Source organism: Sinohyriopsis cumingii, chromosome 6 (assembly GCF_028554795.1).
Source record: "Sinohyriopsis cumingii isolate HCF-2022 chromosome 6, ASM2855479v2, whole genome shotgun sequence".
Taxonomy (NCBI): domain Eukaryota; kingdom Metazoa; phylum Mollusca; class Bivalvia; order Unionida; family Unionidae; genus Sinohyriopsis; species Sinohyriopsis cumingii.
This window is the reverse complement of record NC_142966.1, coordinates 125,836,602-125,853,433: the sequence shown is the minus strand read 5'-3', so window position 1 is coordinate 125,853,433 and position 16,832 is coordinate 125,836,602.

The window sequence follows — 16,832 nt, the reverse complement described above, 5'->3', positions numbered from 1 at the left end:
TACTGATTCTGTTACAGCCTTGGAATCACCTTCAACTGATTCTTTGAGAGCCTTGGAATCACATTCTACTAGTTCTTTTAAAGCCTTGGAATAACTTTCAACTGGTGTTTTAGAGCCATGGAATCACGTTGTTTTGGTTATTTTAGAGCCTTGGAATCACCTTCTACTGATTATTTTAGAGCCTTGGAAGCACCTTCTTCTGGTTCGTTCAGAGTCTTGGAATCACCTTCTACGGGTTCCTTTAGAATCAGTCTTCTTTTGGACTGAAGCTGATATGCAAGAGTGTTATCCGAGTAGCTCATTAAGATGGCCAAGACGGCCAATTTGTTGTATTACACAAATCCTGTGAATTGCTTACTACTAGCATATGACATGAGTGCGTTTGAAAAGAGTCTAGATTCAATTGGTAGAAATTACTGAGATGCTACATGCTAGTTATCCATATTATCTAACCCATTGTCAGTTAATGTTTCACTAGTTACAAAGATAATGATCGTATCTTTGGTAATGTCAAAAGTGGACCAATCCTTATAGTTAAATATCCAAGTGTTAATTTATCAAATAAAATATTTAAAACTCCAGGACAAAATACTATTGAAAGGGTTGATCCCAGAACTATGAAATGCATAGGCTAACGAAACAATACTTTTTCGCCCTCGTAAAAACTTAAATGAAATAACAGTTAAGATTGCTATTATGAGATAGTGTTAAGTCTAGTAGTAATTCTTAATATGTTTTCATGGAGCAAACTGAAGTCAAAATATTTGTCAAAGGTTTTAATAGATAAAATATCGCCCACTAGATTAACACAAGCTCTTGAACGCGGATGTAAGTTAGTGATGTAACGATTGTTGAACCACTGCGATGACAATTCTCTTCCATGCTGAGTACTGTTAAAGGTATTTACCAATAGCCGCAACGAGTATGATGATTGTGACTGGATGATAACTTCAGCAAGTATCTAATAATGTATACCAGATGTTCCAGGACCCATATATTGCGAAAAAATATAAAACGGTCATACCGTGAGTGAAAACGTTTATTGACATTACAAAATCTAAGAATCATAACTGTATGTTTCTTCTGAATTTACCCAAAATACATGGTACTAGCCAACGGTATTATACATACCCGGTGCTTGTCTGACTGTCTCACCATGGCATTATAAGTACCCAGTGCTTGTCTGACTGACTCACCACGGTATTATAAGTACCCAGTGCTTATCTGACTGGCTCACCATGGTGTATTTATGTGATTTATATACTGGCGATCCGTTTTTGTGGAAACGACCCTAAAAATATATTTTCTGAGCCTCACGACCTTTGTTTCCACATTTTGATAAGTTTTGCCATTTCCCTAAAAAAAATCATGGCGACCCTCCAGAACGCGCTCAAAACCTTTATTTGGGTCGAAACCCGGAAGTATGGGAATCACTGTATTAGGGTATCAAATATTCACCATAGTGATAAGAAATGTAACTTCTCAGGATGTAAAAAATGTATTGAAGGAGAAAAATGTTATGAAAGTAGATATTAATTTAAGCTAATAGTATATATGAACATAGGAATTTGATATTTGGGAAAGGGATAAGTTCGTCCGAACCACCCACCACAAAAAAGATTTTTGTGTGAGAGATTATTAGCAACACGAACTCTAATCTAATCCAATTTGATCCGCTTCTCGTGTTCAAACATTATGTATGATTCTATTTAGTAAAAGAAAGACAGAAACGTCTCTTTTGTTGTTACTTTATTCTAATTAAATGAGATTAAAGATAACGTTTTTTTTATTAGCAATTAATTTGGCCATTTCCCTTAAAGATATTTAATGTAATAGTCATCTTTCGCTTTGAAGGGATCCCCTTTATCTATCGAGAATACGATCTGATTATACCGTAGAGGAATAAGCAGCAAATTCTACCGAAATTATATCTTAATTCGATTTCTTTTTGGTAATTTCTCAATAATCACATATTTCCATGGGGAATTTTAAACGTAACCGTATACTGTTCCTCTGGCTCCTCGTTCTTTCAAGTAAATTTGATCAGGATTAGCGTTCAGGAAAGCACTAGAAAAACGAGCATTCGACTTTTGGCGGCTAAACGGTGATTGTCCTGCTTTTCTTTCTTCATAAGATCATTCGTTTTTCAACAACGTGAACGTATTTTACTGATCTATCATTCGTATTAATTAAAATGCTCAATTACATTTTTCGTTAAAACTAATTTATAAATAATCATAATTACATTTTTGCGTTTTCTCTTGGGTTAAGTTTTTAGCTGTAAATTTGTAAATAGAGGCAAGCCATTATGACAAATTCTCATTGATAATTAGGAAATTTTATCATTAATAGAAGATACTCACAAAAATGTTCAAAGTCGAGGCCCCATTGTACAACGGTGCTGTTTATCTGAGATTGGATGTCGTCGATAAAACTTGCTTATCATCACGATCCGAATGGCTGTTTAGTCTAAGAAAATACCCGAGGCAGTGATCGACAGATTAAATTTTGCACCTGATTTCTATGTAGTTTACAACTCAGTCCACCACGAGCCTCGTTTGACAGGGCAGATAACAATTATTAATTACTTGCTGTTATTCGACGACGACGATGAAAACAGCAATGGGCAAACCGATTAGAGACATGTCTTTGACATACAATATAGAAATAGCAACCACATCCATCTTTCATGAGATATATGAATTGATGCATAACCTATGCAATTTTCTGATAAATCTGAAGAAAAACAAACGTATTTATTTGCAAAAGCCTTATCTACAAAGTCAGATTAACGTAATACAAAAGTATGATGGACTTCATAAAAATTCTAACCTGTAATCTAGATATTTGACCTTCCAATTAAGATACTAATGTAAGCATATACGAGGAAATAAAACTAAGGCAATAGGAACAAAGCAACCAATTAAACAACGTCGCATCACTATAGAAAGTTTAATAGCTTTGGGATCTAATCAATGTGAATGCTTATGCCATGGAAAACTTAAACTCTACAGAAGAATGTATTTTTATTACTGTTAATTACATTAGCTCGCGTTACGTGTTTGCCGACCACCTAAGCTCGGTTTCGTGTTTCTGATCCGGGAAACCTCATTTTTTGTTGAATTGGAACATTAGATGTTTAACATGGTGTTGATTGTACGTGATTGCAGCATCCGCGAACGATCAGCCATGTTATGAGTTACTCAACGATTTCCAGAAAGCTCTTGCGTCATAGAAAACGTCTTTTTCGTCCACCACTAAGTTCTTTCGTAAGATCGACGGAGTCTCTCTGTTTGATGACCTTGACCAGGGGCATAATAATCCTGCCGGGTACGGGGATGTGATGTTTGACCGGCAGGACAATAAGTGTATCGATCGGGTTTGGATAAATAAAACACTTGATACATTTCAAGCTGGAGAATGTAACCAAAGTATGAAAGGGGTGCAGACAAGAACACGCACGAACAAAATAGGAAACAGTTTCGACTTGTCCATGCTAACCCAGGCGGCAAGCAAAGGTCATCTAACCCTCGGACCAAAGTACTAACCCAAACTTGGACCATGACCATGAACCCCAAAAAGGATCCTCCTTCCTACCAACTCGAACCTGAATACATTCGTTTGCAAAGAACCTACCAGCATTGCGTCGCCAATCTCTAATAAAAGGCGTTCTAGCAAAGAAGAGAGCTAAAAGACGTCATCCTTAAATGTTTGATAAGTTCCTGAAAGTCCACATGACTTTCCATATCTCCCCACCTGATTTTGAACCCCAACCTAAGCTTGAAGAATAAATCGCCAGGTTGTGAAAACAATTTCAAAATTCGCTGGGTGCAATTACAAGTGGCAACATTTGCAAATATTATCACGTTTGAGGAATTGCGTCCAAATAACCAAGAAGACGATCTTGGTGAACAAGTGAACACTACGATCAAACAGAAACATTCCTGGGATCTATTCGAGAAGGGAAAATTGCGACAGAAACATTGATCAATGTATGAGCGGTTGCTCATAGGCAACACAGTGGATACGAGGAAAGTTTCTCGTATTAATATATGAATATATGAACTGATTTAAGACATCGATGATGTGCCGATTATGTGTTCTGAAGCGCTTTCGATTCTTGGCGATACATTCAATCCCGAGCGTAACCTCCATGTTCTTGATCACAACAACGAACCCGTAATGCTACGCGATCTCTCCCCCCCCCCCCGATAATCACCTTGTTCCAATCACATCACCGCGAGACTCAATGAAGCACACCCCGATTGGCCTTCGCTTTACCCTTATGGACCAAGATGGCCACGCGTTAAACCTTATTGGTAAACCCTGACGATACAAATGCGCATAAGAGATCAACCTGATCAAATATAATCACAAACCTTACGTGTTTGTCAACGCGAGAAAACTCGTTTACTGACATATTACGGAGATGGTTTCATTGATGTTGTGCGCGGGATACCCAAAGGTTCTCGCTGGCATGGAATGACGCGCTGAAACGATTGCTAAACACGTTGAAATTCGAGTCGTTGATAGTATGGAAAGCGCTGCTGATGATCGGTTGAAAAATCGGGGATTGTAGGTTGTTCAATCGATTCGAATCGACAACGATTATTGACTGGACGACCAAAAGCGGTGGCGCTTTTATCGGCAGCAACAATACTAACCCCTGTTAGTAGAATGAACAATGAAGCGGTATGAATAACGTTTGCCCAAGTGAATGAGTGTACATCTGACAATGGGGAGCGGATTATGGTTGTCTAGTAAAGGTGATACAGATTCAAGGATTCATCCAAGCTCGCATATTTCAAATATAAAAGCATTCAAAATTACTAATATTACCCGTAGGGTGCCAAAGCAGGATGGGCCAATAGAACTTCTGGTTCAGGACATATGGTGATATTTTCTTCTTTGCGAGGAATTCTTGGAGGTCTAAGGAAAGCCTACAATACTGCATACTGCGCTAACACCAACGTAGGATTTGTCAACAGCGGCATTACAACATTGTTCACCAGCGCACGATATTTCATACACGATTTGGAAATGGGAGCAATTCTATACATTGTTGACGTCGGTATAACAATTTTTGGACTTACCCGTTAAAGTAAAAATTACGCAAGGCCTCCTGGCCTCTCATTGATTTTCATCAAAGACACAACTGAATGCCTTGATAATATCCCGTATATCTTTAGTCAATTTACACAGGCTTCCTTTTGTGGACCCACTACTTGTAGGCGCAAACCCGAATTTCAAGGGCAGATTCGCACGGATTAACGCGCCTTGGATGTTTTACTAAACGTTTTCTCTCGCACAGATATTTAGATTTTGCAGAAACTTTCGTAAGTTCATTTTCTGGCTAAGCACACAACCAAAATGTTATCGCCAATGATACAATCGCCGTCTATGGCATAGTTGAGTTATCCAGACTTACTCTTTAAATGCCACCAGTGATCTTTCTACCGAATTAACTGGAATTGTCTACATGTGGCTAACTCATATACAACTTAAGAAGTTAAAGGAAGCAAATTAACAAAAACAGTTCAGTTAACTAAGAGTTATCAAAGTCAGTGGTGATACAAATGCAAAAGAGTTGTGTAATATTTCCATTTCTCGCTGAGATTCCAATGCTCATGACGGTTGCAACTTTCTCGGTTGCAACAGCAGCTGCATTCTGGGCCGTCGGAAGTGGTTTTTGGTTGTGGCCTTGCCTTTGACCGAACTTGTGTCGACGATACACTAGGAAAACTGTCATTGTTAACCTGGATTCAACAACAGAACCTATGACACCTCAACATGATTTTTTTTTTAAATTTCGACTTCTAGGGGCATGTACAATAAGGTGAGGTTTTTCATTATTTAGATAGACACGTCCCGTTGCATGCGGGCCCAGCTGTTTTAGTCAACGCTACCGTTGAAAATTTGGATGAACGGCTCAGTACGTGGACATCTTGTCGCTGAAGCATTTCATGCGCTCGCAGGAAGAAAATCTTTTTCAAGCCCAACCACGCAAGCACTTACTGACTGCGTTGTCATTTAGAAATTATGCTTAATAATAAACAAAATACATGGTGACTTTACGGACGCTGTGGCGTTGATGATTTAACCAGGCTTGTCACCCAAGCAGATTTAAGAAAATTTATTAGCTGGGTTGTTGTTGCCGTCGACAGGGTGAGATTGCGAATTTTCCAGAATCAAACTCGCAAATTGCAAACGTCCAACGCGGACATTCAGGATATTTTGAAGCCTTCAAGCTGACTGAAATCATTGAGAATCATGCCATAATCACCACGCGAAGTTCATTATGGAGCGTAGTTGAAATGGCGGCTTCGGTACTGGATGGAATATCATAGACGCACCTAAACTTAATATCGTAATTTATTCATCTTAGTCTGATAAAGCAGTGGATCAGATGCAATTATAATAGTGAAAGAGTCACCAAGTGTTCAACATCTATCCGCAGGGGTACCTAACCGTTTATGGTATTTGTGTTCATGATTTACTTCTACAATATATTATGAATTCTGAACATCCACTCGATGACGATCTTGTGAAATATACTGATGTCGTATTGGAACAGCTGACAGCTGTTAGCATTGATAGAAGTTTTGTTCCACTTAATGATGCACATCTACTTCAAATTAAGACATCAACAGACAATCGAATACGATGCAATATAACTTTGTTACGGGCGAATAGAAATCGTACATTGAAACACACATACACACACATAACCTGTCATCACCAAGTCGAACCCATTTTAATAATATCATTTGCATGTGAGAACACCCAGAAGAAAGATGAAAAGTTAAATTCGAACTATTGATTCGACAGGGATAAAGCAATTTTCACTGATTCAGAACGACAAAATTCTAAGACATTTATAGCATGCCAACAACAACCGAATAAGAAAAGAAAGACCCAAATTTATATGCTCCGAAAACGCACATGTCAGTATAACAGTTCTTGGACAATGAAACTTGCATTTAGTAGTTGAATGCATAATTATTTCCCAGGAACATACTGTCTGTGGTTTGCATTGCAGTTATACCAGTAAAGGAAACAATTTGGTTAGAAGTACGTCTGCGTTTTACACCCAGTTGAGATGGGTCTGGTAATGTCTGCACGTCGAGAAATTCACATTCGCGCTCGCATTATTAGTAGAAGAACTGTGATGACCTTTAGATTTATCGCTGCAAGAAAATTAATTTTCAGCGAGATCAAATCACCAAAAAAAGCCGTTTTAATAGCAAAATACACATGCGTGTGTTGTCCTGTATGCAATTTACGGAATCACCGACAACCGTTGGCCTTGTTGCTGCTGGATTAGTGACCACATTGTCCTTTATAGGTACACCAGTCGAATGTGCTGTCGGGCCTATATAGATAATGACTGATGATTCGGGTGGCGCTGGCAGAATAATTTTGTTACGGCGGAAATCATGAATACACGTATATTCAAAACTTCTTGCGGCGGCACAAAGAAATATCAATACAGTCAGAATAATACACTCGGTGGCCTTCGGAGAAATAAATGATTACAATGTTGGAGTTCGGGACCATGTTGGTCGAACTAGAAAACCACCCACGAATCCGCGCACCAATACCGAACCATGATGCAAGCGACCCAAAACAGGTAACACATTTACACGCACTAATCAAAGGTAAATCTATATGCCTCTGAGCTCACAGCTTTGTGTTGATCTGATTGGTTCAGTGAGAACATCGATTGGGAGATCAATCGCGGATGCACGCGCTTGAAAAGTCGAAGAGGATATAGAAGGGGTTACGGATTAGGAACTGTGATTTGTCTGTCAATCTCTAACGCCCCATATTGGTAAGTGAAATATCACAATCGTGCGCGTACCCGTGTTTGCATGCCCATGCGATTGCGCTCTCGGTAAACTCGCATGTGCAAAACAATTAAAATCATAGAGTATATAATAAAATCATAGAGTATATAATATTGATTATAAATTTATTAAACGTCCATTTTAGGTAAATACTGTTCCAATTATTTGATAAATGAATTAATTACTAATTCATAGTCAAGTATGTACCAAACTAACTACTAATTACTGGTAAGTATAGATTAGTTTTCGATATTTTCATCTGAACCTATGTTTATACAGCGTGCTTATACTACTTGGTTGACTACTTCACTCTCGTAAAGCAACCAAAATCGTTCATTTCTATATCTTTGTTCTTGTATTTTTCATTTTAAACTGATGGCAAGAACAGCAATGCTATTTGACGGCAAAACTCCTGAACTAATCCAAATGTATGTACCGGATTTGTATGTTTAATTTTTTATTACAAGATAAGACTACATTATCTTTTCATTTCATCAGAGCGAAATAAAACCGACAGTAAAACAAAATAATCTTTGTCTCTTGTCTCAGTGCAAATCTAACAAGATGTTTGTCTCACTCTACTTTAATTTCTCAAGAACAGTACTGTCAACACTTCAGCTTACTTTCCAGTTTAAAAGTAAATAAAGTACTCGTAAGGTTAATCTCGAAAAATAATAAATCTTTTTGTTCTGGATCGACCAGTTACGGAGACAAACACTCTTTTATTATGCTCTTGCATGATCTATTAAAGCATATTGTGAAGACCAACCCATTGCCAATCGATTGTTGTGTTGATAGCGAAAACCTCAGCCCTTCTTCTGACGTCGTTATTATTCATTATTGTTATATATTTTAATTACTCAGTTTTCAGGCACCTGTTATTACCACCTGAAACGCAAAGTTAAAATCATAGATTGGAAATAACAGGTCTTGACAATATCTTTACTTTTTTGTGCTAGAAAAATTCATTAGTTTTTACTTGATTATCTTGTTGACCACAATGTGTTCTCTGCAAACATATATAAAGCTCACCATTTTCTAGGTTTAGATACTGGACTATCTTTAACACTGGATATTAAAATTTGTGCTCCAGAATTTTCTCATTCTTTAATTTGTTGTACTAACATACAAACATGATATTTGAAACATAATGTACTACCTAATATGGTATTGAAAAAGTGCTCCAGTTCTGGTAATTTACAATCACAAAACAAACGAGAGGCAGTATCAATATTCACGAGTTCAAAAATAAAAACGAACAACAATCTCGTTATCTACAGACAATGTGCACATGCTTGCACGAGTATATGGAATTGAAGTGTTGTCAAAGTTTTTTGTAATACAAACAACACTGAAGGTGGTAATATCTATGTTGATTTGCATATTTGTAAGATCTAAAACGACGCACTGCAATATTTATAAAATGATATTTACATACTGCGTAAATGTTTTAAACGATTAGGATTAGCAGCCTTAAGTCTGATTAAAACTGTAATGTACGACGGTAGATTAAAGCAAACATTTGATGGGGATATATACAAGTTCCCATTCCGTTAAATGTACACTACAATTCGAGGATCACATCGCCTTTACAAGTCGTTCCACAATGACTCATCAAAATAAAAATAGAGATAGAATTTATAACAGCAAAGTTTGATTTAACAAAGCACATGTTGTGTCTCAGTCTGTGAAGTTATAATATTTAATGAACTATTGGAATGGTAAAATATGAGATCGATATGAAATCATCTGTACGTGTACAATGATTGAACAAATCAACCAAACTTTTGAGGAAATAGAACCAAGTGGAGATAATTTTTCTCTAGTTTTGGTGATAACGCAAAAGGGTAAATTTTCTCAGGAAAATTTTAAACCGTTTTAAATTGCAAGCAAGGAATAATATCTAAGATACCTTTACTACAAGTCAGAATGTTCAATCGTTTATACAAATATAAATCAATTGTGGGAACAAATTAAATAGACGAAACTAAATAAATATGCTGAAAAGTAAGAATTGTTAGGCGAGGGATCTATATATATGATTCACAAGCATGCGAGAGAAAACTTCCTCTGAAGGGAAAAATAAAACAAAAGTTTTCATTATAGAGAAAAAAAAGAAAAAAAAATGAAAATAGTATCCAGAGTTGAAAGACGATTTTGGATCAACTGAGCGTTAAAACATGAACAAGTACGTGGCAATACGTCATAGTAAAACAACAAAATAGTTCACGTTAACAATTGCAATGCTTACAATGTCGTATGTCAATCATAACTGACATCAGAGAAGAAATCAACAGAGACAGTATTGAATTTGATTAAAACAACATCACAAACACGCTGTAGGACAAGTACATTGTTAAAGACTGGCATGTGGTCTATGCGATTGTGACAGACATAGAAAGACAATGAAAATTACATAGATGCGATATCATCGGGACACTTTTATGCCTTTCAAATCCCATTCAAAGAATGTATTTTAAAGGCTCGCACAAAAAATAAGTCCACAATATACTTTCCTTGATAGAAGGTTTACCACAAACAATTCACATTTCGTTTAAACTTTCAAATACAAAATAAAAGTTCTTATAATATTGACAAATACCAGTCAGTTTGATAAGATTTTTGACACCGAAGTGTAAAGCACTTCACCTATAATAGTGCACGGAGATACAGCTGTCGAAAATCTAATATTCGCAGACTTCCAGTAGTAATTGAAATGTAAGTACGTAAATAAATTCAGTAATTAGATATAACAGCCGTTACAAAATGATACAAATGCCACAGAACAAACTGATGGGAGAAAAGAACCACTGAACATTTTTCAAAAAAAACATTCTCTGACAATTGACAGTAATAAATCAATGAGAAAAAGAACAGATCTTAATTTGGTATGACCTTTTAGCAGAAACACCTAAACTGAGCAGTATGAATGGTAACATCTGGTTGTTGTATTTGATTCCACGTTTCTATCAAGGTGAGAAATATTTTCTCTGAAAGTAAAATGTCTCAGCCAGAGGACAACACATTCAAAATCTATGAAGAACCGTAAAATATAGACCAACAATCAATTATATGATACTCGTGGTTACAAGAATGGTTCGATTTTCTTGTTGGAAATAAATTTCGAAACGTTAACATTTCTAGTTGATTTTTAACGCGTCTAACCAAGATTGCGAGTTGCTAACCAACCAATTGCAAGACAGGCAACATATCCTTTTGGCGCTTTGTTATTTATCAAAGAAAAAAAGTATTTCTATATATTACTTGAAACTGAATAGAACAAACATGAATTGAACATTAAACATATAGGTGGTAAAATCTTCACTGAAAGAGAGATGGAAAACATAGATAAGAAAAGGTAGAAAACGTAGGAAATGTATGACAATGTCAAAGCAGCAAATATATCCAGATGTTGAATTTTACACTGTGACATCATTGATAAGCAAATTTTTTCCAATCAGCAACGCGGACGGTTAAACATAAATTTAAAGGGTAAAATATAGCTTTGAAAAGAATTAGTTCATCGGATTGTTGTTAACTGGGCTAGGCTTGCTTTTATCAGCTTTACGTGCAGGCTTGATAGCATTCAACATGCAAGTCTCATAAGGCAACATAACTCAGTTGGAAGACAAATGTTGAAAACAATCTGTGGGAAATCAAATGTGACTGGTTGCTTTGTGCCTTTCATTACACTAGCTGCAATAGTTTATATGGCGGATGTAGTAACTCTTTACTATTCATCGAAGTTGCAGACTCAAGCAGTACAATGGCTTGAAGAATACCGTCTAATATCTGACCCATAATCGTTTTGAAATGCTCAGATATAATATAGCACTCTTGCTATTTGCTAGATTGCATTTTATGAGAATATTTTCACTGGATCTCATGCGCATCGAATAAGTTGTATCGATAATATACTGTATGGTAGTGGTCTTAAATTATCTAATGTACAGCAATTTATTCCATAAAAATCAAAAGAAAATGAAATATTGACGCTTACAAAGCATATATCTATTTCGTTTCAGATGACCAAGTTTTTATTCGAAACAATCAATTGAAAGAAATTCTTATTTAGGCATGCATATATGTACTTAAAAGAACCAGTTAACGTGATAATTTCTTAAATGAATAACTGTGGTAAAACATTGCTTTTACAAAATTACAAATCGATTACAAAGGTTGTGTGATTACCGCGTGATCATCTTTCCAGCGTTTCTGTGCAGCAAGCCCTACTATAGAATGGAAATATTCAAAGATGGAAATGTGGCCATACGAGACCCAGAACATATACCCTGGAACTAATACTTTGTTTGCTATTGATGACCGGCAATCTTGATGACGTTAATAAAAGAGTAACTCATTTAACCAAGCTAGTTTCTAGTGGAATCAATTTTGAATGATCGGTATGGGTATTTGTGCAAAATATTTCACTTTCTTAAGCAGTTTACGGGAAAGGACATTAAAGCACAGGATACGATATTTGAAGAAAATACGTACGAAGTTATATCAGTAATGGTAAATATTTCTTGAGTTTTCTTTTCAATTTAAGCTATTTGTATGACAATGGTATAAACAGTTTACTTTGTCAACATGAAACCTCTTGTTCCATTATAAACCTGGCAATTGCATAACCCGAGTAAATTCATTTCACAGCAATTTTCTTGCGATTCAATAAAGAATATTTGTACATCTTAAAACAAATACAATTGTTTTCATTCATTTTAATACTATCTTTTCATTTGTATCAGCTCTGTGTGAATAAACCTTTGTCATTAACCCACAAAACTCCCCTATTGATACAGAGATTATGTCTTCCATGAGAAGACAAGATATATTCTTTTTGGGTTGTTTTTTTTGCATATTAAATGCATTGACCTTTAAATAGTCTATACTGTCGTAAAAGGTTATGCCATCCTTCGTGTCGTAACTGTTGTCTGTCTTGACATTAATGCATGTATCATATCACCGTAGTTGCTTTTCAATGTGTTGTAGTTGAATTTCTACATCAATGCATTAGGCACGTTTGGCTCAGTATATCCACTATAAACACACTTTGTCGGACCTTTTAGTTATTTTATACCAATGCTAAGTCATCATCTAATATTGTCCTCCTGGCTAATGACATACCTTCTCGACATTTGAGAAATTAATTTTTATCTCGACATATTTTAACCGTTACTCTTTTCCTGATATTTACAATATTTTTCCTAAACACTGATTTTTTTCATGAGCCTCAAGAATTCATTTCGGACATAATTGTTAGCGTTTTGTCTGTAGCTAATATATGACTTCAGCCAAGGTTGCTGTTCAAACAAAACTGCTCTGTGTATTTATTTAAAATTTAAACCGAATTTAAGGTAAAGCTTTAAGCTTGATTAATGCATAATACATATACAGTGTTGCCAATGTACTAAAAATTATTGGTACAGTTTGCCTAGTCCCCTTGCAAACATGTATCAGTTTATTTTGAATTAATTTACAGTTTTCTCGAAAGGATGTTCAACAACTATCAGTGGTGCTTCTGTTTACATTTGTTTCTCGATTCCTTTCCTGTTTGGATATGCATCAGTGGAGACATTGGTTTTCTAACACATTTTGGAATAGTTTGTTCAAATTTAGAAGTCTTCATCTCTGATTTACTCTTTGTGGAAAATTTATATGCATTTTCCTGTTGCTAAAACTTAAAAAGCACCTAAAAATGATACATTTGCCATAATTTTGTATTTAGGTTGCAGCAACCTTTTACAATGCTATAAAATATTTTCTGCTGAGAAGAAAACAAATAGATTGAGAGAGAGAAGGGGGATGAGGGAGAGGTATAAAGAATATACGCATCATTTGAATAAATATGTCAGTCATTTGTTATGTCAACAAGATTATAAACTCTGGCGTTGCCGCCCTGTAGCAAGGCTTGCAGTGGAGGTGCTGCAACCCATTTGTTCCCGATATACGGCTCACTGGTTTGTTAGGTTCGTTGATAATAATATTTTATTTGCCTCTGTTTTGCGCTATTACTATTTCTATTCTGCTTTGAACGTGCTCTTTATGTATGTTTTTTTCTCTTCAGATTTAATGTGTATTTTTGTTTTAGTATGGTGATCGAAAAACTATGTATTTTATGGTCCTACAATGTACAAGGATATATGTGTAATCGTCAAACTCTGTAAGGATATAATAATACTCTCTCTTTCGACCTACCGCAATCAATCTGTTTCTTATTTTAGTAGCCTCTGCATCGCTGACATTAAAGTTTTCTCCTTTCTATCTATATTTGAGATGCTGAAGTACCACAACTATAGCATCTTTTTTTATCAACTATATTTCAAGTATCTCGCATATATCACACTAGTATGGCTGTGTTTCAATAGTACAGTATCGGAGATTGCATGCACGCGTCTCTTCAATCCAGTTGTAAGGAAAATGGTCAAGCTGTATGGTCTAGGACATCATGTGGAATCGGGTTACAATTAATACTTCCAGTTCAGTACCCACGAATGTAGTTCTAGTCTATTTTTAGAACATTTTTTCCTCTCTCATTTTGGTGGTGATAGAAGAGTTTTATTTATGCATTTTTGGAAGGGATTTAAAGGTAACTGTTTATTCTTGATAATATGAGCTCAGGGTGTTGTTGTCTGTGTGTATGTCGGCGACAGTGCACAGTGAGTATTAAGGCCTTGGTGATGATCCGGAAGTGAAATATGTGTTCTGTTTACATGCCGCTATGTTGGCAGTACAGCATATAAAAAAGAGCAGGTCAACCTTTGACAAGAACTTTACTGTGAAGTCATCTTTGAAGGTATTTTAGATTAACATATGATTTGCATTGATTGTCACACAGTGGAAAGGTCAGTGCTGAGAAACAAATGTAGAGAACATATAGTAAAATTAATTGTGTTCTATGTCCATGTGGTATTTTATGATGGTTGGTGGCAATTTAAAGAAAAGTGGCACATTCTCGTGATCACATGCACATATCAGGAGATGGGGTCAAGGAGAGGGGTTTCAGTAGTTGGTAATATATGAGATACAATGGAGAAGTAATTTAAATTAATATAACTAGTCTTCCAGCGCACTCGTATATTGCCTACTCAAGCCTGTTTTTGTATCAGAAAATGTTTAAAATGATTTCGTGTTTTCCGTATATTTTCTTGCATATTTCTTCGATGGCAATTGTTGCTTTACAACGTAGCAGTAGTGGTAGTAGTAGTGGCAGTAGTAGTAGTAGTAGTAGTAGTAGTAGTAGTAATAGTAGTAGTGGAAAGAAGAAGAAAAGAAAAATAAATAATTTTATAAAAAAATTAATAATAATAATAATAATAATAATAATAATATAATTCACTAGTAGTAGTAGTAGTAGAAATAATAATAATAATGATAATAATAATAATAATAATAATAATAATAATAATAATAACAATACTACTACTACTACTACTACTACTACTACTACTACTACTAATAATAATAATAATAATTTATTGTATCAGACCATACAAAGACGATCTTCAAATATTTAGAAAATAGAATCAATTCAACTTTCCTGAACTAGAAATCCTGCGTCGTTTAAATTTTAATAAAATAGATATCCTTGGATCAATTATTGTCTTAAATATTTAATATTTGTTTAGACTTGACTGCAGTTAAAAATGCTGTATCTTGTATTCATACTCTTAATTACTATATACTGTTAAGCAACACGGCTATTTCTTTGTCCTAGATGTTTGTTATGACTATTTGTCGACATCGAATGTGAAGTTGAGCCTATTGAATATATTAATTGAAAGGAAGGCGGTCAAAGAGCAGGTGGACTAAAACCTATGATGGCTTGTTGTTTGAATCATATTTAACTTTTCCAATTAACAATGGGTTGTTTCTTTTTTCTTCTTTTTTATTACGTTTCTCAGCGGCAGCAGACCACCCTACTTGTACATCTGTACGACATTCCAGGTGTAACGTAGTTGTGATTTTCTAACATTACTGCTTTGCACGTAATACAATACCTTTGGGAGCAAGGTTGATTCATACACATGTTGCAGCTGTTTGATTTCCAAAAGACATATTGCTTTTCATTCTTTTAAAAATTAATGGTCCAGTACAGATACAAATCATTTTATTCGGCTTTATCGCAACTAGGAGAATTTTCAATAGTATCCTGCCGGCAGCATGAAAGGAAACGTATCGGTATACCATATAAACTCCGAGCAAGAACCGTGCTGGAATGGGAGTATATAACTAATTTATTGCAGAACTTGTATACGGAATGAAGTATTTGAGAAACTAAGGGGGCGCTCACCAGTTGTTATGTACTTTTGAGAGAGTGACGTATGTAAGGTGAAGCTGTTTGCATTTAAAACATGCACAATGGAGAGAATGGTGGCATACCTCTATGCTACATTAATGTAATGTGGATGATATTTCTTTGGATATTGTACTTTTGGAAATTGCACACGATTTAAACACACTGGTAACTAAAATGAATGCTCCCTTGTGCTAAAAAAAGTCAGCCTGAATTTGTCTAAAGTACACTATCCATAGCAGCTATTAAAATGGGGAAAATAAATTTTGCCAGACTAGACAATATAGCTTCTCAAATAGCAATGAATGAATTACCACATATATAAGATGTAAAAGAAGTTATCGGCTCTTTTTTATGCAATTTACCTCTGAAGTTCAAGAAGTGAAAATGACCAAGTGGAGCTTGCACTTTTTTGAAAGGTGCACATCTGGAATAAGGCCAAGCTGTATACTCTATAACCCATATTACACCCATCAATCATATACCAAAATAAAGGGAATTAAAGGTGCTTTGAATTATACCTAAGATAAACAATCTTTAAAGTCCTACCCCTATGCAAAATATGAAACTGTAGAGCGCCACCTAAGAGGGAAATACTTGTTGTATAGTTTTCTTTCATTTTAAATGATCTCCTTGTGTATTTGACCTCTTTCGAAGCAAGCTTGTGTTGGCATTTGAAAGTTTCTTAG